Raw genomic sequence first — 22,478 nt, 5'->3', positions numbered from 1 at the left:
GAGAATTAATTCTAGATTGACAGGACTTAAAAATCCTGTGGCCACAGGAATAGCCTAAGTTGGCTTGGAATATCCAAAGGAAAGCATTTTGTTAGCTGATACAAGAAGCCAGAGTGTGCAGCAGCAGTGAGGTGTGCTGGATTACAGTGTGTGGACTCCAAGGCTTACAGCCAGCATGACGTGATGTTTGGCACTCACCTTCAATTAAAAGCATGACGTGGTGACCAAATGCACCAAAAGCATCCAGAAGGAGCATGTGGTGCCAGTTCTGCCCAGGGCTCTCCTGCAGGGAGTAGCCTCATCATGGAACCTGGGCCTCCAGGTCTGCCCCTGCCCTGAGATTGTCTTCTGTGTTTTACCCCTGCTCTTAGTGATCCTCACAGAGCAGGTGAGGAGGCCATTTGCTTGATGGCTGTTCTAGTCTGAGGCTCAACATCCTCCCCATCTGGGTTAGGGTTAGATCACCAGGATTAATGTTGTCTTGTCCCATGATTACATGAAACAAGTAGTGGTTTGAGCATTGGAATGAATGGTGCTGACTTTGATTTATGTCTTGTGCTTGATGAGCAATTCTCTGTGATGATTTTCCTGCTGTTTTACTGATCAGAAAGGCTGTCTTCTAAGCAAATCGTTTGGTGGCAAATAAGGGTCCTATATTACGGAATTTGTTCCAGCTGCAATGTGAGCAGGGTCACTTGCAGGGTCTTCTTTTCCTACTAGAATGTCAGTTTTCATGGGACTCGTAGGAAGGCAGTTATCTCTGTAGCAAAACAGGCTGAAATTGGTCAAGGCACTCAAAGTTACTATCTGCAAAGAACATAATCTACATGAAACTTTTAGTGACTATGACTGGAGCTAATAAATCCTGATGAAAGTTCTTTCATATGTGTTTGCATCTTGTGTCCTTTCCTGTGCTAGAGCTTCCACTGTTCCAGTTTCTGTGTGTCCATGTGCAGCAGGATGTGCTCTAGAGCTGCTCTGGCTGCTGACTGGCCATTGTGTGCATGTTGGGAAGGTCAGAGGCATTGAGTGGTGATGTTATGGCAGTGCTTTCTTCAATTAAAGGAAGAATTCAATTTAATTTTGTTTTTCATTACTAGGAAGAAAAGCTTCTGTCCTTAATTCTCTGTCAAGCTACATTAAATATTAAAAGCTAGGGATAGTTAGGCAGCAGAAGTTTGGTAATGTTATAAAGGACCCTGTGTAACCTGTCCAGAAAGTAATCATTAAAGCACAAGAATACAGTGGAGGATGAGCTGGACCAGGAGCTGGGCTGACATGGCCTCAGCTGGAGGAAGAAGGTGCACCTGGTTAGGTGCAGGCCTGAATGCCTGTAAACTGCCAGGTTAATTCCTGAAAGTTCGTGTCCTCTTTCTCTTCCTTATTTTCTTTGTCTCTAAAACAGACAAAGAAATGCCAATGTATTTCTCAGGAGAAGTAGTCATCAGCTTTGCAAAATGATTGAGATCTTCGGTTACAGGAAGCTGTGAAATTTGATCATGACACTTAGGATGGTGGGTTTTGTTTTGGCTGTGGTCACAAAGGTGTTTGTGGTATTACTGCACTATCAGTAGCAATAAAAATGTTAAAATACATTTACTAAGACTTGATTTCTCCCAGCTTCACTCATCAACTTAACTCTTTCTTCTTCTTCTTTCCTGTATCAAATTACATTGTGATCATAGAGGTCAGTGATGGCATTTAAGATGTTAATGAATAAATAGGAATCAATTAATCTGTCTCATTTCCTACAAAAGAATGGCTGTTTCCTGATGGACACTTAGCTGGCATACCAAAGCTGTGAAAGGCAGAGTCTGTGTTGCCAGTAGCATGCTAGGAAAAAACTATAGCAGCAATGCTGCTGACTCATGCTTTACAACCCTGGAACATTCCCTGAAAGGCTGGAGGTGCAGATTAACTTCCTTTTCCCATCCTAATCAGGGGACAATTCATTCCATTATTTGCCACCAAGTGAAGCCTCTAGATAGTTATGCACTGCTGCTGCTTTCACTGACCTTTTACAGAGTGCATTAGCATGGAACTTGCGAGAAATCATGGGCAATTTATTTTAATACATTGGGTGTCAGTTGGTGCTAAATCACAGAAGCTATTTACATTTATTTTCTGAGTCATCCTGGTTCTTGTGATAAGGTGATTTTTTCAGTGTATATGGTTAGTAAACTGCATTTATCTCTGCTTTTTCTCATTTGGTGTGTATATTTTGCTTAAAAATGCAAATGTATGCTTTAATTGGCTAAAAGAAAATAAATGACATGTAGGGAGGTGCCTTTCTTAGCCTTTTCATTGTCAAGGGGAAGGGGTTCATGACTGCTGGAGACAGGAATAGGGAGCAATGGGGGAAAGATCAGAGGTGTGTATTAAGTGACAGGATAAAAGTCCCTGTATTATCTAGTTGCCTCTGTCTGTGGTTGCCAAGTTGCTTCCTTCCACATTCCCAAAGGGACCTGAGCACTCTGCTGCTCCTCAGCATGGTAGCATTTGGTACTGAGAAGCTTGATCTTATGTTAGAGTTCATAGCCCTGAATTTGGCTGGGGATAAAAAGGTACATGGGGACAGCTCTAGGGACTTGCACAGTCTCAAACCTCTATTTCAGGTTTGAGGTGCAGATGTGGAAACAAGGTCACAGCACATCTGTGAAAGTTCCTTGACGAATCCCTGCCGACTGCAAGTACAGGCAGCACAGCCCAAGCATAGCTAGTACAGCAGAGAGGAGATTCTGCTGAACTGGTGTCTGGTTTTTGCTCTGGAGAAAGCCCCTAGTTCTTCCTGCTCTGTAGTGCCAGGAGCAGTGTTCATCTGCCCTGTACATCCCTGTGCTGCTGGGCTGTGCTGTTGGTCAGTGTGCTCTCAGCTCCCACATGAGCTTCTGGCAGCACTGCTGCTCTCCTGCAACTGTATTCTGCATCTTCTCTGAGCATGGGAGGGTTTTTAGTGGCATTTCTGAGCTGATAATTTTCAATTTAAGATGTCAGTGGAGCAGATTTGGAGTTTCACAGGCTTAGAAGTCTCTCTTGCCCGGGTGGATTTTCTACACCCACACCCCCCTCTCCTCCCCGTTTTTAAAAGTACTTGAGGCTGAGGAATAATGGAGAAAGGGCAGCACAAGTGGACCACACAGGGCTGTAACAACATGGGGATTGATCAGACTCTGCCTTTGGGCAGTCTAGCCCTGGAAACCAGCCTGCCCTATTGGGATTCAGCACTGCTGCATTGTCCCAGCCCTGAGCACACCAGAAGACAAGCTTACTGGTAGCTCCAGCTTGTCTTTGTCTCTGTCTGCAGTCAGAGAGATAAAAACCCTGTCTGCAGTCATAGTCTACTTGAAGTTGTCTCTGGCAGGGCTTAGAGAAGGGACAAATCCACTAACATTCTGTAATTTAGGACAGAACTATCTGCTTTAGGATTTCCATAATTGCAACAGTTTAACTGAAATCTGTTTAAGGGTGGATTTACTTGCATGGATCTAAACCCCTTCTCAGCACTTTTTAGTGAAATTATGGTGGCCTGGCAGATGAATTGGCATTAGACTCCTCCATGCTGGTGATGGAGTATAAGCCAAGTTTATGATGAATCAAGATGGCTGATACCTGTATTGATAAATGCTAATTAAATCTGGGCTTGGTTGTTGCTGCATTTCGAGTGGATGCCAGCAAATCTGTGTTGCCAGGCCACCATAATCTCACTAAAGCCCCTACCTGGCTGTAGCTCCTCATGCTGGAGCTACAGCCAGGTGTAATCCTGGCCACCCACAGAGGTGCTCTGCCCCACTCCTGGTCAGCTATCCAGTGGGGACAGATCCCTGACCCAATGACATTCTGCTCCAGTGGCTTCCCCAGGCTTCTGGCAAAGTCGAGTGTAGTCCGACTGTTGATCCCGTGTCTTTTCAAAATTTATAAGAAATTGGAAACACACATATTTTACTTTTAAGTGAAACAAGTGCAGTGAGCTCCTTACTCATAATACATACTCTGCTAGAGCTAGTGTACAGCTCCTACACGTATCTCTGCATCTTTAAATGACAAGACAACATTTGAGTAATCTTTTCTTGGATTTAGCAAAATGATGATAAAACTGAAGGAATATTCAAAGCCAAAGAATGAGTCAGGATAGCACTGATTTTTTTTTTAATACACATAATAAAATAGAAATTAAAGCTACAAATTGAGAACCTCAGTAATTTGCTGAATGCCCTCAGAAAAGATCAAAAGCTAAGATTTAAAATTCTGTGATCCCCCTATATCCCATATATATCCTGTGCATACACAAAAAGGGCCAACCTCTCTTTCCAGAACCTACTGGGGTCCACATAGATTTGTGCTCAGCACCTGTTGCTGTGGGCTCACTGTACTCAGAGCTGCTCTTGATGTGTCCCCCTGAGCAGAAGCTTGGTTTCTTGGGTGGAAGTGCAGTGCCTAGGAGAATTGAGTCCTCTTCTTGGAAAGTTGCCATCAAACGTGGCTGCAGTACAGTTAAGCATATTAACAATCATTAAAGAAAGAAATGGTGCCATTATTTGTAGTGGTGGTGTTACATAATGAGTAATAAGAAGAGCAATACTTGTAAAGTCAGAATGAGGCATGGGCAGAACTGCTCACTGCAACAACCTTCCCTAAAACAAATGCCCTTGAAGGTCTGAATGAATGAGCTCACTCTTAGGTTCAGGGTATTTAGTGTCCATTAGTAAACATGTCTTTCACCAAACACTTGTGGAAGTAATTATGGAAAGGTAAATTCAAGACTAATGTATACAACTACTAAAAGTAGTATTACAATTGTATACTAGCTAGTGTGTGTAAAAACTTTAAATACCAACGTGTGCATTACAAGGGGGAAACTTGAGCACTTTAGTGATTAATTATAGAACAAAAGAGATGGAAACCGTGCTGCACGACACAAGTAAGGCATCCATACAGCTCATAGTTTGCAAACCATAAATAACTCCCTGAAAGAACTCACTAAAGAATAAAAATCCCCAAAGAAACAAAAATCAAAAGAAAATAAAACAAACGAAACAAAGGCAGAGTTTTCTGTGGTTGCCTGCCACTATCATTCTGAACTGATGCACATCTGTTGGTTCCCATTAATTCTGCCGTGTCCCATAAGTGTTGTGTTTTGCAACTCTTGGAGTGGGTGGGTGGGTAGGTGTAAGAGCAGAGTAGTCAGAGATTTTGATCTTCATGAACCTGTTAGTTCAATGTGGTGGGATGGCCCTTAGTACATGGAACTGGCTAGGCTGGATTCTTGGAAGTGTTTGAGTGGGCATATTGTTATTGTGGTGAAGTCCTTTTATTTTCAGTGTTGTTGTCCTGTAACTTGTACCTCAGAATGATATTTACAGATTGAGCAAAGCCTAGAGCCTACCTTTGTTTGTGTGCTGTCATTTCTCATTTTGTGTGTCTGTAGGAAACACAGCATGTTTAATCTTACTTAGCATATTGAATGGAGGGAACAAGAGCAGAAAGCTACTGCTCCTGCTCAGCTGTGTCACACTGCTGCTGGGACTCCAGCTCTCCTGCACAAGCACGAGGGACACATCTGTGCCTTTTGCTGAAGGTCACGTTCATTTTTTCTTCTCTCAGTTGTAAAGAAATCTGTGCAGAAAAAAACTCCTCCAACTTTTGCTGCTGTTTGAAAAAGGGGACACAGAAGCTTAGGGCTGCTGTGGATATCCTTTATAGGCAGCTTGGCAGAGGATTGTGGTTCAGCCTCAGAGATGTCTGGAGCACCAAAGCCACCTCAGTTACCTGTTGGATTGTGATTTGATGGGACTGTGACTGTGCTACAAAATACTTCCTGCCTGTGCAACCCAAAACATGTTCGTTGTTATTGTTCTTCATATGTTAAAAGTTAATCTGAGCTCAGCAGGCCAAATATAAGTATTGAGCCATGGTGAATGGCTTTGAAAAATATTTATGATTTTCCCCCTAAAATATCAATCTGTCATGAAGACTGGAGAAAAGTAGTGGGGATGCAGTCGAATCATTGCATCTGTGTCCACATGTTCACCTACATTTTGTTAGTGTTTGTGTTTACATTTTCTGGAACTCTCTTTATTACAAATAGCTCTTGTAATAACACTGTTGTAACCTATAAAATTCCTTTCTACGGTGTCCAAATAGGCATGAGAAATACCAAACCAAACTCTTCTATCTAATATCAATGAAGGAGTTCTGGAATTAGAAATATTTTTTATGAGATCTGTTGCAGTAAAATACTGTGGACAAACTAATTTCTGGAACAAATAAGCTTCTTTCTGTAACCAAATATGAATTTGTCCTGAGTGTATATATGTGCATAATCAAATGTAATACAGAAATGTATATAAAACCATGGTGTCAGGAGGGAAAGAAAATAGTGTATCTTCTTTCACTCACCTAGAATTTCACTCAGTTTATAAAATCCCAGTGTTTGGGATGTTTTAGGGTTTTTTTGTGTGGTTTTGGTTTTTTTTGGTTTTGTTTTGGTTTTTTTTTTACTTTCTGCATCTGTCAGAGGGGAGATGATTGTTTCTATCTTGTCAGGCAGAAAGGTTATTTAGGTGTTCTGAAATATTGTTGCTGAGCTAAAATTGTTAAAATAATTTAAGAAATATTCTTACTGGGCCTAGTGTAGCAATTATGGAATTGACTGTTGGCTTGAAAAACCTTAGACAAGGCTTGCAGTGCAGGATAATCCCAGATGTGAGCATCTCCTTTGCACATGTATTTCTGCTTGAATAGTTTAGTAAATGTAATGAAACATCCAAACTGTTCATGTGCATTTTGTCAAAAATATGTTACCACCTGTTACGAGCAGGTTTAAACCCAGAAGAGCAAAGGAAGCCAAGTCTCTGTGTAAAAAACAGAAAGAACTTTGAAGGTTCAAAATGCTCCCAAAATCGAGATTAAAACCAAACAAGATTAAATGTTGATGCCAAAAAAATGATATCTTTTTATTTAATAGTAAGAGAGGCAAAGAGAAAGAAAGAGAAAAGTTAGGAAAAAAGCCAAGGTTGCTTTAAATAGCATTGTATAAGTCATCACCACACTGTGCTACCTTTGGTGCTGCTGAGAGGGGGTGGGGAGAGCAGAACAGATTTTTCTTTTTTCTTTTTTCTTTTTTTTTTTTTTTTTCTTTTTTCCCCCCTACTGTTTGAAGTGTCGTCTCTGCCTTCCCCAGTCTCTGGGGCAATTTGGCTGGGATGCAGGAGCCCATCCTCTTGGGATGCAGGAGCGGTGCTGTGGCCGAACCTTGGTCCAGTGGCAGGGGCAGGGTCGGGGTTCTACAGCTCACTTTGGTTCAGGGGTGCAGGATTAGGGGTTCTCCCCAAAAGGACAGTGTCCTGCAGGCCTCAGGGTGTCTCGCAGCAGATGATGGGGGTGGTGGGCTGGGAAAAGGCAAAGGTCAGGGGTTCTGCCCCTCGCTTTCCCCTCCACGCTTTGCATCAGTTCTGCCTTCCTTTTATGGGCCTCAATGGTCCATTACCACATATAGTTTTCAGAGGTTAAAGAGTGATTATGATAAGCAGAGATAATGATGAAGCACTTTTTGAAGCCGTTCAGGTGTTAAGCAGTCATAATGACAAAGCACTTTTTGAAGCCTTTCTGTTATTATTAGGCTCTTACACCACCTTTGCCTTCATGTTATGGTGCTAATACGCTTTCTTGCAGCTTCACTCCTTTCTTCTTAAGACAAAGAAATAATTGAGTAATAAACTATATTGTGAGAAAGTCATATATTATGACAAGGCCTTTGAGGATTTACAGCCATGAGTGTTTATGAGAACCGAACTCGCATTCATTTCCCAGCAATCCTGTTTGCAGAGATCATCAGGAGTTGAGTATCTATAAAGATGAAGTAGTGCAAGATGGCAGTGAAGTGGGGAGCAGGGACCCTCAACTCCTGCAGGAAACAACAGCTGCTGACCATGCCTGAAGTGCTGACTGGTAGGGCTATGGTTGATGGGCTGCCTGGCAGCACAGACAGTGGCACTGTCTCTGCAGGTTTGCTGTAGGAAGGTTAAGCCTATGGATTAAAGTAATCCTTACAATATTAAAAGCCCCAGTCTTGTGCTGTCTGTAGGGGAAGGGCCCGTCAGACATCACAGAAACTTGCTGAGATATCTCTTGATTGAGTGGCTCTCACCAGCCCCTCCAATGTGCCCCTTGCAATTTTTTAGTTGTCTCTGGATATTGGTTTGTCAGGCTCATCAGCATCTTTTGCTTTTGGTAAAATGCTCCCCCACAGCAGGAATTGGCCTTGGACTTGAGCCCCTTGGCTACTTAGCAGAATTAAGTCTTTCACCAATCCATGTCAATCAATATTCACTGCAGCCCCCTGGCTCTGGCTACCCCAGCTGACACTGGTTTTCTGGTCCTTTTGCCCTATATATGTCATCAATTCTGTCTGCAGAAAGTTTGTATCTCTGAAGTGAAACGTGCTTTTAAATATTTTTTTTTTGTCCTTCTGCTATCTATAGCAGCTTGTCTCAGAACCCCAATGAAAAGCTGGGCTTGCCAAGCTGCCTGCCACATTTCCAACACAATGTGCCCCTGCCTTTCCCAGAGCTGTGCTGTTTTGTCCCTGGGTCTGAAGCACGTGTTTGCAAGGCACAGAGGCGTAGCTTATCACTGCTGGGCAGGAGCATCTGTCCCAGGCTCTGCTTATGTTGTGCTTGATGGAGAGAATGGGTGAATTGCTAAATGAGAGCATGGAAGGAAACCCCATGACCTCTGCACCTGTTTTAGGTTAGAGGGCTCTGTGGAACAAGAGCCAGCCTTTGAATCAGCACGTCTAGAGCTGGGCTGGGCATAGGAAAACTACTTATATGTTTAAATAGACTTGATGGCTATTGTGTGGCTGCCATCTGTCCTATTTCACACATGGTAACTTTGTTTTATTATCATCTTTAACCATATCTTACTAGGTCTCTAAACTGCTGGTCAGTCTGCATTCATTATTGAATAAAGAGGCTGCCACTTCTTTAGCAGAAAATAATCTTACTACAATAGTGGTAAATGAGCCCTGTTTTCCCCCTGTTTTGGTGTGAATGCCTTTCTGCACAAGAAATGTGATTGATAGCAGGGACCTCAGTGCAGCATTTATCATCCTGATTAATCACAGCACTTTAATAAGGCACTTTGCTTTAAACAGAAGACAGTGGCCGTCTAAACAATAGCTAGAGCATTAAGCATTAAAACCAAAATGCATGTTATGATATTTTTTATATTAGGAAGGGGGAAAAAAAGCAGGATTTCAAGAAGAACAAGTGTTGAGTGTGGAGAATGCTTTGGGGAACTCTGTAAAAAATTTGTTAGCAAGAGTTAAGAGGTTTGAAGGAGATTTCAAGTGGGCTAACAGTAATAAAAATGTGATGGCAAATGTGAATGCACTGTAGATGTTGTTTGTTGTGCCAGTTCATATCCCAGTCAGTCTGCTTGCCTGCTGTCAGGAGGTGGTAGTGGCTCATGTGCTGATGGCTGATTCCAGTATTGGCATGGCAGTAGGAAGCAGACTGAAGGTCTGGGTATCTCTGGCCCACCTCCAGATCCAGTTCCATGCAGCAGCTGCAGGAGACCTGCAGCACTGCATGTGAGTGGGAATAGGAGTCACTCTGCAGTTCATGTTTTACCCATCTGTTCTTTCCAAGTGTTTTCAACATCAACAATGAAAACTTCTTAAAAGGTTGCAAGCATTGGAAGTGCCCAAGTGAAGTGATATTCTTCTCTTTGGCAACCTGTCATTAGAGTTTTAATACTTGGAAGAAAGAAGGAATTTTCTGGAAGATTTCTGAAGGTGCTTGTTGTCCTCAGACAGAGGTTAAGCCTAGGCAAGTTAATGTTCCCCTGTTGCTGTTGGAAGTGTCCTCACTGTTGTGTTCCTGAGGGCTGTGGGGACCCCTGTGCTTGTGCAGAGATGATTGAATTGTCTTTGGGTGCTTAACACTGTCACCTTCCAGTGCACATCTGTGAACTAAAAATTGAATGGAGTCTTAGCTCTTTCTGTAGCAAAATCCTACACAGGTTTCTGTGCTGACAGGGTGAGAGGGAGGAGCGAGTCCTCTGGGCTGTGAAATACAACAAAACTCTCAGGACCTTGCTTCCTTCACTAGAGGTGAAGTTGGGAGGTGGTTGGTACATGAATGAGTTAATAGACACCTGAATTTTAAGGTCTTTGCAGAAATGTGTTGGCCTCTTTTTGCCCATTTCCAGTCTTTGTCCCATTGACATCTGTAGAACTTCTACAAAAAGCGCCCCAGTAAGCTCTGCATGGATCCATTCTTAATATATCCTAAAGGGGTTATTGTCGTGGAATGCTGTGCCTGGGCTGTTGAGTCAGTGGTAGAGGTAGTTGACAATATCAAATTCCAGCAAGGGAATGACCAAGAGAATATTTCCTTTTGGGTGCTTGTGGTCACAGCTACTCTGTGTCAGGGTCCCTTGCTGCTTGGAGGGGGAAGCATCTATCTGCAAAACTTAAGCCAAAACTTGGGGAAAAAAACCAACCTAGTCAAACAAAAAGAAATCTGGCAAAGGAGGAAGGGGACTAGAAAGATCCTATTCTGTTTTGAATTCCTGTTGAAACTGGTCACCTGTGTGGCTTTGGTATTGTTCTGTTGCAGTGGTTCCTCCTGCCTTAACCATCCTGAGTACTGTTGGCATTTAGGATGGGAGGAGGAAGGAGTGTGGGGCTGCTACATTGACACTTAAGCAAAACTAAGGAGCAACTACAAGTTGTTTGGGCCATTGTAAAAGAAAACATAAGGAACTGTAGATGGTTAGACACACTGAATAAAACAATTTGAGAGCTGGGAAACTGGAGTGGGGACACTGACACACAACACAATTGCACTTAGGAAAATATATTACTTCACTTTCACTCGTTGTAGTTTTTAAGTTCAAAGCAGTGGAGCAATTGCTACCCTTAAAGGGTAAAAAAATAGATTGGAGCAAATAAATACCCTCAGGTTAAAGCCTTGACCCTGCAGCACATTGTACTGTATATGTAAAATGTTCAGGTTGGAAGACAGCTGTTCCCAGAGCTTGCAGCATGGTTGTGTCAGCACTGCTGTGGGAACCTGCTGCCGTGTTTCCTTAGTGGCTGGAGAAATAGGCACAATTGCATGTTTGCTGACTACACCTGGGGTTGTCATGCCTATGGGGTTTTCCCCACTTTAGTATTTCAGTTTTGGTTTTTGTCTTTTTAGGCTCCAGTCATGCAACTGGTAATCCTCACTTACTTGGTATCAGTTGCAGTTTCTGGCAAGGGGGAGAGGAGAAGATTGGAGGTGAAGAAGCAGCCCATAAACTTTAAGTAGTTTATGTGATGGGTTAGCTCTACTTGAGTTCTCTAGAAGCTGGTAGACAAAATTGCTGGCATTAACACAGTTTTCTCCTAGGTCTTCCACTGATTTCTCTGTTAATTTGGGTTGAATAACTGAATTCCTGCTCTTACACCAGACTACGTTGCTTTTTCTTACCTAGAAAACACGTGTTTCTGGAGGCCATGAGGTAGATATCTAAAGCCTGTACATATCTTGAAATTGGGGTGACTGGGTTAGTCACTTGCCAGGAGTGGATGTAGATCATGCAGAAGGATTCACAAGTTGAAGGCGTTGCTGTGTGGGTGGGGTAAGTGCAAAGAGCTAAATGACAGTGCTTGGGTTTTTGCAGCAAACAAAACCCTGTGGTCTGTAGCATGGCAGGGCATTGGTATTTGCTAAGCTAGGCCAGTCAGAAATGGCAAATGCTTTTATTTTGGTATTTGAAATACCAGAAATGAACATTTTAACTGCTTGAAAGTCATCATAAGTGAAACTTGTTGTTAGGGCCTAAGATTCACCGTACAGCATATATTGTATGAAACTCCTGTGGGTACCTGAATCCTGTTTGATTATTCCAAGACAGAGCAATCAGAAGACCTGGTTTTAGTTGTTTCCTGGCCTAATAAAGACCCAGTTATTGACTCTGAAGGCCACAAAAAGAGAAATGCTCCTGGACTCAGGACAATGAACTTCCTATTACTCTTCTCTACACTCGGTCAGAAAGCTGACATCTAACAACTGATTCAGCACTTCAATAAATTAATTTCACCTTCCCCTTTCTCGAGTCATCTAATCTTGCCATAAACGTGTATGTTTGTGTGCAGTCAGCTCTTAAATGTTTGTCTGTATGCAAAACCTGTACCATTTGACCCATAGGTGTATTAAGAGGCTCTGGATAATTAAACAAGTGTGTACTTTCTTTGTTGCATGCCCAAGAAAGACTGAAGTTTTCTTCACTCTGGGACCACATCCCTTCTCAGTCAATCTGACTGTTAGGTCTGTAGAGATTTTGATGTTATGTGACACCTATGTGGTATCACATAGGATATGTATCCTGTGTGTGGTATCATAGGATATGATGGTTTATGTGGTTTCAGGTTTGCCATATGAGTTCCCTTTTGGGAGGGAGCTCACTCCATGGCAAAGGGCTAGGGATTGGAGGTGATGTTCATCGTGGCAAATACTCAGCTGCCTCTGCGTGACAGCATCCAGGATGGATGCTTTCTGTGAGGACATAGCCCATGTTGCCACTGTCTCTTCAGCTGGTAGGTGTCATTGCACTGTGCACCACGGCTGTAAACCAGCTTGGGATGGACTTCTGAAACCATCTCTTGGGTCCTAAACACTCCTGATGTAACAGAATGAACCTTTTGACCACCCTTTTCTTAAGCGTAGGGAAACATAGGATTACATTAAACAGATTCTCCCCCTTTTCTCTCTGTGTTACTTGTGAGAGGTGTGTGATACTGTCAAGAGAACATGGTTCAAAGCCTGATGAAACTCAGGTGAAAACTTCCATCAGCTTCAATGGGTTTTGGATTGGTCCCCTAAGGACCTGCTTTGATCAGTGAAGAGTGTACTGGGCAAATTTAGGTACTGACATGAGAAGGGCTGCTCTTGCTGGTGGGGGTCTTTTCTGCTGAAGTTTGTAGATGAAGACAGTGGCTTTTAGGGTTCCCTCCCCCTGCTAAGGGAAGGAGAGGCAGGCTGTCAGCAGGGCACAAGGCAGCTGGGGAGGAAGGCAAGTCAGATGCCAGCTCAGATGACTTGTACAAAGTGGAGCTTGGATGGCGTGACCTGCTTGACTTAGAACACCACTTCACCTCAACTGCAGCCAGGTTTGTTCAGGGAGGAGATGGAGTGAACACGCTTTTTTTAACAGGTGACAGGTGAGATAAAGATGAGGAAAGTTAATTGGAATTGTCACCACAGAGTCTTTTGCCAGAGGTTGGCATTATGCTGAAAAGTGACATTAATCATGTTGGCAGGATGGGACAATCTGTTGTTTAATATTAACGACTAAAATTCACCTTCTAATTATTCACTTAAATTGAGGTGGGAGAGCTTTGGCTTGCTTTAGTTTCCAAACTGCCATTTCCTCTAAAGTGCTCACGACTGCCACAGATAGTACTGTAATACAATCCTTACATCTGAAAATGAAAAATCAACCTTGGTTGATCATTTTCAGTGGAGTAAATTACTATAATGATCCATACATTATTAATCAGCCAAGGTATAGCTAAGGTGCAGTTGGGTGTGAATGTAGAGGTGTTTGAGTGTGTGGTATATGTATACAAAATAAGGTGCTTTAATTCACATAGTTACATAATTATAATGAATACTTACACAGAAATTATGATGGATCTGGCTGAATGTTAAAGGTAAGAATGGTGGGGGAAAATACCAAAAAAGCCCTTTAAAATATAAATTGTTACTTACAAGTGGTTTAATAGCAACACATGGCTGTGTGGGCTCAACATTAGAACTTAAATTTACACTGAAATCCTTTCACTTTTCTATTCAAACAAATTTGTATGGTTTTATTGACTGGTTGCAAATAGTACGTTAAAGCATCTGCAATCAAGATCGTGTAGACTCTGGGGATGGCTTTTAGCTTCCTTGTGTGTGTTTCAGTATTTCATAACATGTTAAAAATTGTTATTTGCCATTGAGGCACCTTTTCAGTTGTTGGGGGAAGGCTGAAAATTGGGCACAAGTTTTGAGCTCACAGCATTTGTAGATTTGGCCTCTTGTGTAGTGTAGTTCAGTTTTTAGTTCCAGTAATTAAGTATCTTTTGCAAGTTTTTTTGGTCTGTAACTTGCAAGATTAGGGTGGATTGTTGGTTTATTTTAACTAGTTACCTCATTTTCCTTAGGAATAACAAGACTGGAACAAGTAATTCACAACATGCAGTTTATCCAAAAGAATAGGTGCTCTCTTCCAACCCCTCAAGGCATCTAAGCACCCATTAGTCTCTTAGCATTAAATAGTCTTGTGGAGTAGTGTTAGTGAGACTGCTTCTTCATAGGCTGTTAACTGAAAAGAACTGAAGCAAATATATTACAAGTGCACATACATATGTATGTAATACATAGAAATACAGTAAACTGTTGTGTAGTATTATTTTCTTGCATTAGCAGTTGCTTTCATACCAAGAATGTGCTCAGTCTTTATTTTGGCATTTCTTCATTTCATTTTTTTGGAAGTTTGGGTGAATTGGTTAAATCCTCTTGGTCTTTTCAAGCTATTACTGGTGATGAGTAAAGTACACCATCTCGTATATCCATCTGAATTGAAAATACCCTGGCTAACTTTACAGAGTGAGCCATTGAGATACTAGAATATGGCAAAATTTTATGCACTAGTTACTGATACGTAAGGGGTTGTTTTCACCCAACTGCACAGTTGCCAAGTAGAGGTTGTGTGACAGCAGGAGGATGCATTCTAATTGAGGAAAATCGATTATTTATTTTGTGACACTGAGCACATATACTGGGTTACAGGGGATTAATTCTGTCTTTGGTTTCGCAGACTTTATGGCCCCGCTGTCACACATGTTCAGGATGAGTTGTGTTCATATTTACTTCTGGTGGAGCCTGTTGCTGGGACACCATATGTCTCTACAGAGTTCAGACACACATTTTAGGTAATGTTATGTTGGTGGCAGCTTCTCCTATCAAATGCCTTTTTTTTCTCCTGAGTGAAGAGCACCATGTTGTAGCTCTGCCTTTGTAAGTCAGAGTACACTTAATTGTTGATAGGAGGCCTTTGAACTTTTCTGTCTCAACCCTGATTCTTGTCTCCCAATATCCCCATCATTAAACTGGGATGCGACACAGCTTAGAGCACATGCCCTGTGGGCTCTTTGGCCAAAAGAGGGAAGACTGTAGATTCCCTCAAGCCATTCTGGGTTAATGCCACCATGCCTGGGGTCTTGCATTAAAGACCATGACAGTCAATAAGGAGAGCAAAATACAGCTTTAAAAAAATATGCTCAGCCAAGAGGCAATTCATTTCAAAAACTGTTTTAATTAGTTTGCAGGGGTGAGCTTCTTCACATGGCATATGTTTTCTGGGAAATGGTCCAGCTCAGTATTAAGAGGCTACAAAAAAATTGGCATGAAACATGTGGATGCAAGGGTCTTGAAGGAATGAAACCTTAATAAAGGCCAATACTGTCTGATTTCCTTCAAGGAGGCTCAGTTCAGGTGCCTTTTAGTTTCCAGGAGAACTGACAGTTCTGTTGCTTTAAACAAGTATTGTATTGATGGCCAAATATTGAGTTCTACCTAAACAAGCTTATGCTTTAAGGCCACACTCTCATCTGATAGAGTCTAAAGTTGTGCCATTTAGACCACTGTGCTTGTTTTGAGCCGAGCCAGATCTGGTAACAATATGCCTCTTCAGGAAGAGATAGAGCACTGGCCAGGTGAGCACAGAGAAGTGCAAGTGATAGGTGTAGTTGAATTAGTAGGGTACAGTTGTATTCTTCTATATCCAGTGATGTCATCACTGGATAGGGAATCGCCCTTTCTTTGGAAGATCAAACCCAGTCCCGTTCCCATAGTCTTAGAGCATCTTCTGCAAAACACACTTAGAACTGAGGAGACCACCTCCCAAAGGAGGGAGTACAGCATATATGTCACCTGACATTCTCCCTCCTTACCCAGCTGGGTCCTCATCCAGCAGGAAGGAGAAAACATACCATGCCATGGCCAGTGTGATGAGGCAGTAGGTGTGCTTTGCTTTTGGTGAAGAGGGTGCTGTTCAAGAAATGCCCTAGTGTGTGCCCAGAAGGAAAGGTGGAATAAGGAGTGGCTGTCCATTTGTAATAGGTAACCGAGCAAGGTTTTCATTCCTTCCATACCTCTAGTTTGACTGTTTCTTTCTTTAATCTCCAGTCAATGTTTTGTGATCAATATGGAGCTGAAGAGTGTCCTTCAGCATCTGAAAAGAGAAGTGGAAGGAGGAGCCAGGCAAAGCTCCCTGCCACTTCATTGCTCATTTCCTGTTTTTATGTATTTCCCTAATTCCTACAAAACCCAGAGAAATCTGTGTCTTAATGCCTTAGAATAAGAAGCAGCACAAGCACTGGGATTTCTTAGTTTGCATCCAAAATACTGTGTCTTCTAATCATCTCAGAGCAGCAGACATGAAAGCTCCTTCCAGAGAGATGTCACAAAGGTCACACGTTTTCCTTTGAATAGTGAGCAGTGCTTTTAAAGGAGCTTAAGATAAACTTCAGGCCTATGGCCCGTATGATCTGTTTACTGCATATAAAGACTGCAGCCCTTAGCTAAGCAGGAACAATGATTCTGTCACTTAAGCTTGGATTGAAACTCCAAAAATCTTGCATGTGCTTTCCTGGTGTACTGTAGAGCCTGTGCATTTTTTCAGGCAAGGCATTTTATCTTACTTAGCCTCAATTCATAATCTTTTTTTTTTTAATGGGGACAATAACACAATACAACACAGTTCTTATCTGTTTTTGAAATGATTCCACATAAAAACCTCAAAAATCAGAGGCAGGGAGCAGGCAATAGTGGAACAGCTGGGGAATGGGAATCAGGTTATGGAAGAACAATGATAGCTTTCCTGTTGTATAACTTGCATCTGAACATATTCTGCACTGATGCTGAAGGCCAAGTTGTTTGATTATTACAGAGAGACTCTGCATCATAAATACAGGTACATAGGAACATCTTGGGTTTCCTTTTCTCCCTTCTGTTTGCCTCTATTGGGATACAAACTGTTCAAGGATCAATACCTTTACTCAGTATGGGCACTGCCTCCTTTTAAGGGGTCCCACTGCTGGCCACATCCTACATGAGTTAAGAATGTACTTGACATTTGAGTATAAACTAGAAATAAATAGAATCAGGTCATATAAGGTTGTTGGTGCTTGCTCTGCTCATTAGAACCATAGAAGCACAGAACTGTTTGGGTTGGAAGGGACCTTAAAGACTATGAAGTTCCAGCCTCCTCTGCCATGAGCAGGGACACCTTCTGCTAGATCAGGTTGCTCCAAGTCCTATCCAACCTGGCCTTGAACTCTTCCAAGGATGGGGCATCAACAACTTCTCTGGGCAACTAACTTGTTCCAGTGCCTCACCGTACCCTTAGTAAAAATTTTTCCCTAATATCCAATCTAAACCTTTGCTATGTCAGTTTGAAGCCATTCCCCCTTTTCTCTCACTCGATGCTCTTATAGATAGTCTTTCTTGTTGGCTCCTTTCAGGTACTGCAGTTAGGTCATCCCAAAGCCTTCTTTCTTTGAGGCTGAACAATTCTTTCAGCCTTTCCTCACAGGAGAGGTGCTCCAGCCCTCTAATCAACTTGGTGTCCCTCCTCTAGACTTGCTCCAACATTTTAGAGCTGATAGAGCTGTGGGATACAGAACTCAAAGGCAGTCTGCTGAAAAAATGAAGTCTTTCAGGCCCTGTGCTTGAAAGGAGAACCTTTTTCTCAGAGTTTGGGTGCCTCAGTCTCTGGTCCTGAGGTACAAAAAGACAGCCAGAAACAGGTGAGTTGTTTTGGCTCCATGAGGTCCCATAAGTGAGATGGGGCTCAGCCTGTGCTCAGTCTGCACAGGGCTGTATGAGCTGACGCCAGCAGTGGTTCTCCAACACTCTGTGTGTCTGTGCCCTCAACAAAGGGAATCTGTGGCTGTAGTATCTGGCAGCCACTGCCTGGTTAATTTGTTGCTGGCATCTGGTGGCACCTTTGATGTGTGCAGGAAAAGCTGCCTCCTTCAGCTGTGGGAGTGTATGGAGCTTTCTGCCTTTGCACAACAGCCATGGAAATTTGCTGTTCCTCCTGGCTGAGAAGATTTTGATGCATCACACACCTTGCTGCTGTTTCTCTAGCACAGAAGCTTTCCCTCAGCAGAGCTCATTACCTGCCAGGTGCTCACCCAGGATCAATCCCTGAACTTTGGACTGAGAACTGCCAAGTGTTGTCATATCCTCCTGCATGTGATGTAAAGGGCACAACAGTTCTGAAGTTAAAAGTAAAACCTTAACTTCTGGCATCATGTTGAGCAGTGTGATCATCCTCTTCTTTTAAGGAGATCTATTATGTCTTCACATTTATGGAAATAATTTTTGAGCTATAGGGATTATAAATTGTAATAGCCTCAAAATAGCGTGAATTTTGTTAGCAAATGCATCGGTGCAGAAATTGAGATGCTCCTTATTGTGTTTTTTCCACAAATGTTTTTAAAACAGCTTTTTGTTTTAAACAGCTCTTAATGTTGTCTGCAGATCTTGGAAACCATTTTCAAATGTGTGAATTGAAAGTGTGCATTTGGAATGTAAAAAAACTATCTTCCAGGAGGGCAGAAATGCTGGTCTCTATATAACTGAGGTTTCTTTAAGTCTTCCCACTGTGTATGACTCATCATTGTGCTAAAGTATCCCAAATCCTCTGTTACAGAAGGCTGCAGCTCTTGTGCTCAAATGGATCAGTAATCTTTGATTTCAGACACTTCCCTTAATATTTATTAAGGTATTTCTGTAAGAGAGCATAGGGTTTTAAGGAAGCTCTTACGTGCTTCTGATTAACGGCCTTCTGCTTTGAAAAATCCACAAGTTTTACATACTAGCTCTAAAAAAGAGGCAAGTTTGCTACACGAATTCGGGAACAGAACACTTATTTTAAAAATTGTTCCAACAGGTGTTAGGAGTTAATGGCTTTGCTGTGGTGCATAAAGTCCATAATTTTAAGGTCAAAAGTGTTGCAATCAGTATTTGCTTTTGTTGGAGAAAGCATGGCACTGTGAGTAACTGATGCAGCCTGGTACTTATATAGTCTCCAGCAAGTGAAGTACAGCTTTTCACCATGCAAATCCTTTCCCAAGATTGGTCTTCTTAGGGTAAAACGTTGTTATTTGAATGCACTTTGATAAAATCAGAAGCATGTGGTGCTGAGAGAGAATAGTAATTTTCTTTATGGGGATTTAGTTCCAAGTTAGGAATCTGTATTTGTCCAGCTTTTCTTGTTGGCTTCCACTTGCTAAGTGTTTTCAGTTGCACCATACAGTTTTTTTGGGGGAGTAAATAAGGCATCTTAATGCTTTCTATTGTATTACCCCATGTTTTCTCATCTCCTTAGCATTGCCTGCTTGCTTAATCAAAAGCAAATTAAAGTGTAGTAGTGGAACACACTTTAGAACTGCTAATAAATGGAATTATCAGAGAAAGGGTGATAGAAAATTAGGAGGAGGAGTATTTTGTGAACATTTTGGCTGGCAATATAATCTGTGCCTCCTGCAGTGCTGGCTATTAGTGTTCCTTGTGAATTTGTCTGATTTTGTCCAGTCGCTGACACCAGGATTTTCACAGGAAAGGGGATATTACAATGGGGATTTAAGAGCACACCAGGACCCTTTCAACTTCCCCCGGTATTTATTTCACTGCTCCATCTTGCCTGAGTCTTATGTCACAATGTTATCAGCTGTTAATTAGTTAGGTGTTGAGAATTGTCAGGATCAAGCGGGATCTGAATTGCTGATTGCTGAATCCCCATGGCACAGCACCCTGGGATGGCAAAGCCTGTGGGGAGGTGAAACCTCAACAGATCAGTGTTCACCTGCCCATGCCACCTGATGCTCAAAGCCTTTGTAGTTTGCAGAAAGTTGCCTTTAGATTTGCAGATCTAAAAGCTGCTGCCCTGCAGCTCCAGGCTCAGCTGAACTGAGTACTTCACTGTGAAAAAGGAGGTGAGACTGATTTCTGTAAGGATGTTTGAGCCCTCAAGCTGCTGCAGGAGCCTATACACAGCTCTGGCTTCATAACAAAAGTAGTTACGAGTTTGTGTTATTTTTTAAGTGTGTGGGGAAAAAAAAGCACAACAGTTCCTCCTGAACTCACAGTATAGTGGTTTTCCACTTCTGGCAGCTTCTAGTTATTTTAAACTTTGTGAAAGATGTGGAGTATTTTATTAAAGTAAACAAAGCTCTCTGAAATGAGTGCTCTGAAAGAAAAACACTCCTATTTTTCTAAAACCCTAAACTTCAGTAAGGACAGAATTCTTTACGGGCACTCTGGTCATCATCTTGACCTCACTTGCCCTATTTCTTAGTAACATAGATTCTGCTGAATTGGGCTTTTATGAGTTAAGATATTAAATACAGAACATTTAGTTTCCCAAGAACGACACAATTTTCAAATAAACAAGTGTTTTGAGTATATACATTACTGGGGAGAGGCCTTACAGCAAACTCATCTCCCAGATGAAAGCTGGTCAGTTTATTTTATCTTGTTTCCCAGAATTAGGTTTGGAGTTGATATTGAAGTAGGAAGTTGAGCTTAATGGAATCTATGTACTCAAACAGTTTTTTTTAACAGGAAAAAATATCTATATCTAATGCTAACTTCTTTGTGGGAAAGGATTAACTTCAAAAGCTTCATGTTCCTGGAGATTCCTTCCCCTTTTTCTGATTTAAAAATGTATTTTTTAGACATTCTGAAAGTGGAAGAAAAAATTCATTCTGTTTGGATTAGCTCAAATTTTTTTAGAAGTAAGAAAGTAATGTAATTAATAAAAAATGTGTTAGGAGGAAAAAAGTTAACAGTCAAATGATTACAGGAAGACTTCTGTCTTTAACTGTATTTATGGGCACATTCATTGTTTTATTCCAGCTCTGCTGCCTGCATTGTATGTGGAAAGAGCCCTGAAAATAAATGAGGATTTCTTGTAAGAGCAGACAGGCAGAATGGATTAATGACAGGATACACTTGCAAATTCCCATGAGCCCCAACCTCAATTGAGGAGTGTGGTGGGATCCTGCAGAGCCTGTGCAGGGTGAGCTGGGCAATGTATGTTTGTGGGGTCCCAGGAGGATGGAGATTGGAGATTTCTGCTGTGAACTGGGCTCCAGACTCCTTATGAATTATATAAATGGAGGGTGTTTTATTTGCTGAATATAATGGTGTAAACTTTGTCACTAGAAATTGTTTTGGAGAGAAGATTTGAGCCTGGCCTTTACAGCCTCTCAGGGGGCACCCACAGTCTGTTTTGGACCCTCTACCCCAGCTTGAAATTCTCTTTTATGGCATCTCTCTTCCCAATCCAAACATTCTATTTACAAATTGATTACCTACATACAGTAAGATATCTGTGCCTGAATACTTATCAGCAGAACTCACTGATACTATACTGCAAATAGACACAGGCTTTCATGAAACTGGGGCAGCAGGAGAAGAGGTTTTGCCACTATTTTCTTTGTTTCTTTATTAGATACAAAAGTCAGAGCTTGGGGATCTTTTTAGGGAATCCAGGCTTGGGGAATGAGGCTCTTAAGGACTGGGGAGCTCTCATACTGTAGCCTATCTGGACAGTTTTCCTGCTGTCACACTTCTGTGACTGACATGACTGTGGCACTTGTGGGACCCATGTTCCGTAAGTGTCAGTCACCTTAAAATGAAATGGATATTTCTTACCAAATGCCTGATGATAGGCAAATGTCATTTTGAGTTTGCTGCTCTTAAGAGTTGAGCAAGGATGAGAGAGAAGACATGTGGAGTGAAGGGAAAACACTGAAGGGAGCAATGCTGGATGTGGATGTGCTGGTGCCAGCCATCCTGTGTTCTGGGAGTGATAATGTGAGTACTGGCGGGTCCTGTTTCACAGTGGAAACATCTCTTCCTGCCTGATTCTGGTGTCATATTGTCTCTGGCATAGAGCATTGCTTATTTGCATAAGTCATCAGTGGGTTACTAGTTTTTCCACAAAGCAGGATACATGCTAAGAGGAATTTTATGGTGAAGTGGCTTCACAGTCCTGGCCTGGGAGAGACACTGCTTTTGTGAGTGCTGACTTTGGTCAAGCAGAAAATCAAGTGATGCTGGTGTTTCAGATTTAGCTTGGATGTGCTGTGAGTGGTGGTGGGCATTTCTAGGGACTTCCAAGGTGCACACCTTCAGGCAGGCTTGGAGGAATGATGGCAGGGAAGCAAGCAAAAAGCTTCCTGTTTTCAGCTACTGAAAGACTCTGTTTTACTTAATTCCCCATCGCCCTGTGACAGGCAACTTGTGCATTTCAGATTGCTAATGGAGATCAGTGGTTTAGAAATTACTTAAGAAAGAACAGGTTTAAAGCCTCTGGGAGATTTTTGTATTATGTTATAGGAAGTGCATGTATTACAGGAATAC

General features: G+C 42.0%; 1 protein-coding gene across 29 annotated transcripts in view; it reads left to right on the top strand.

The window, feature by feature from the left end:
- Positions 1-22,478, top strand: part of MAP2 (microtubule associated protein 2) — a 225,034-nt gene that overhangs the window by 97,172 nt on the left and 105,384 nt on the right. The gene's annotated exons all lie outside the window — the stretch shown is intronic.

The sequence above is a fragment of the Sturnus vulgaris genome, chromosome 7, assembly GCF_052056855.1.
Source record: "Sturnus vulgaris isolate bStuVul1 chromosome 7, bStuVul1.hap1, whole genome shotgun sequence".
NCBI lineage: Eukaryota > Metazoa > Chordata > Aves > Passeriformes > Sturnidae > Sturnus > Sturnus vulgaris.
This window is presented reverse-complemented; position numbering and strand designations above follow the sequence as displayed.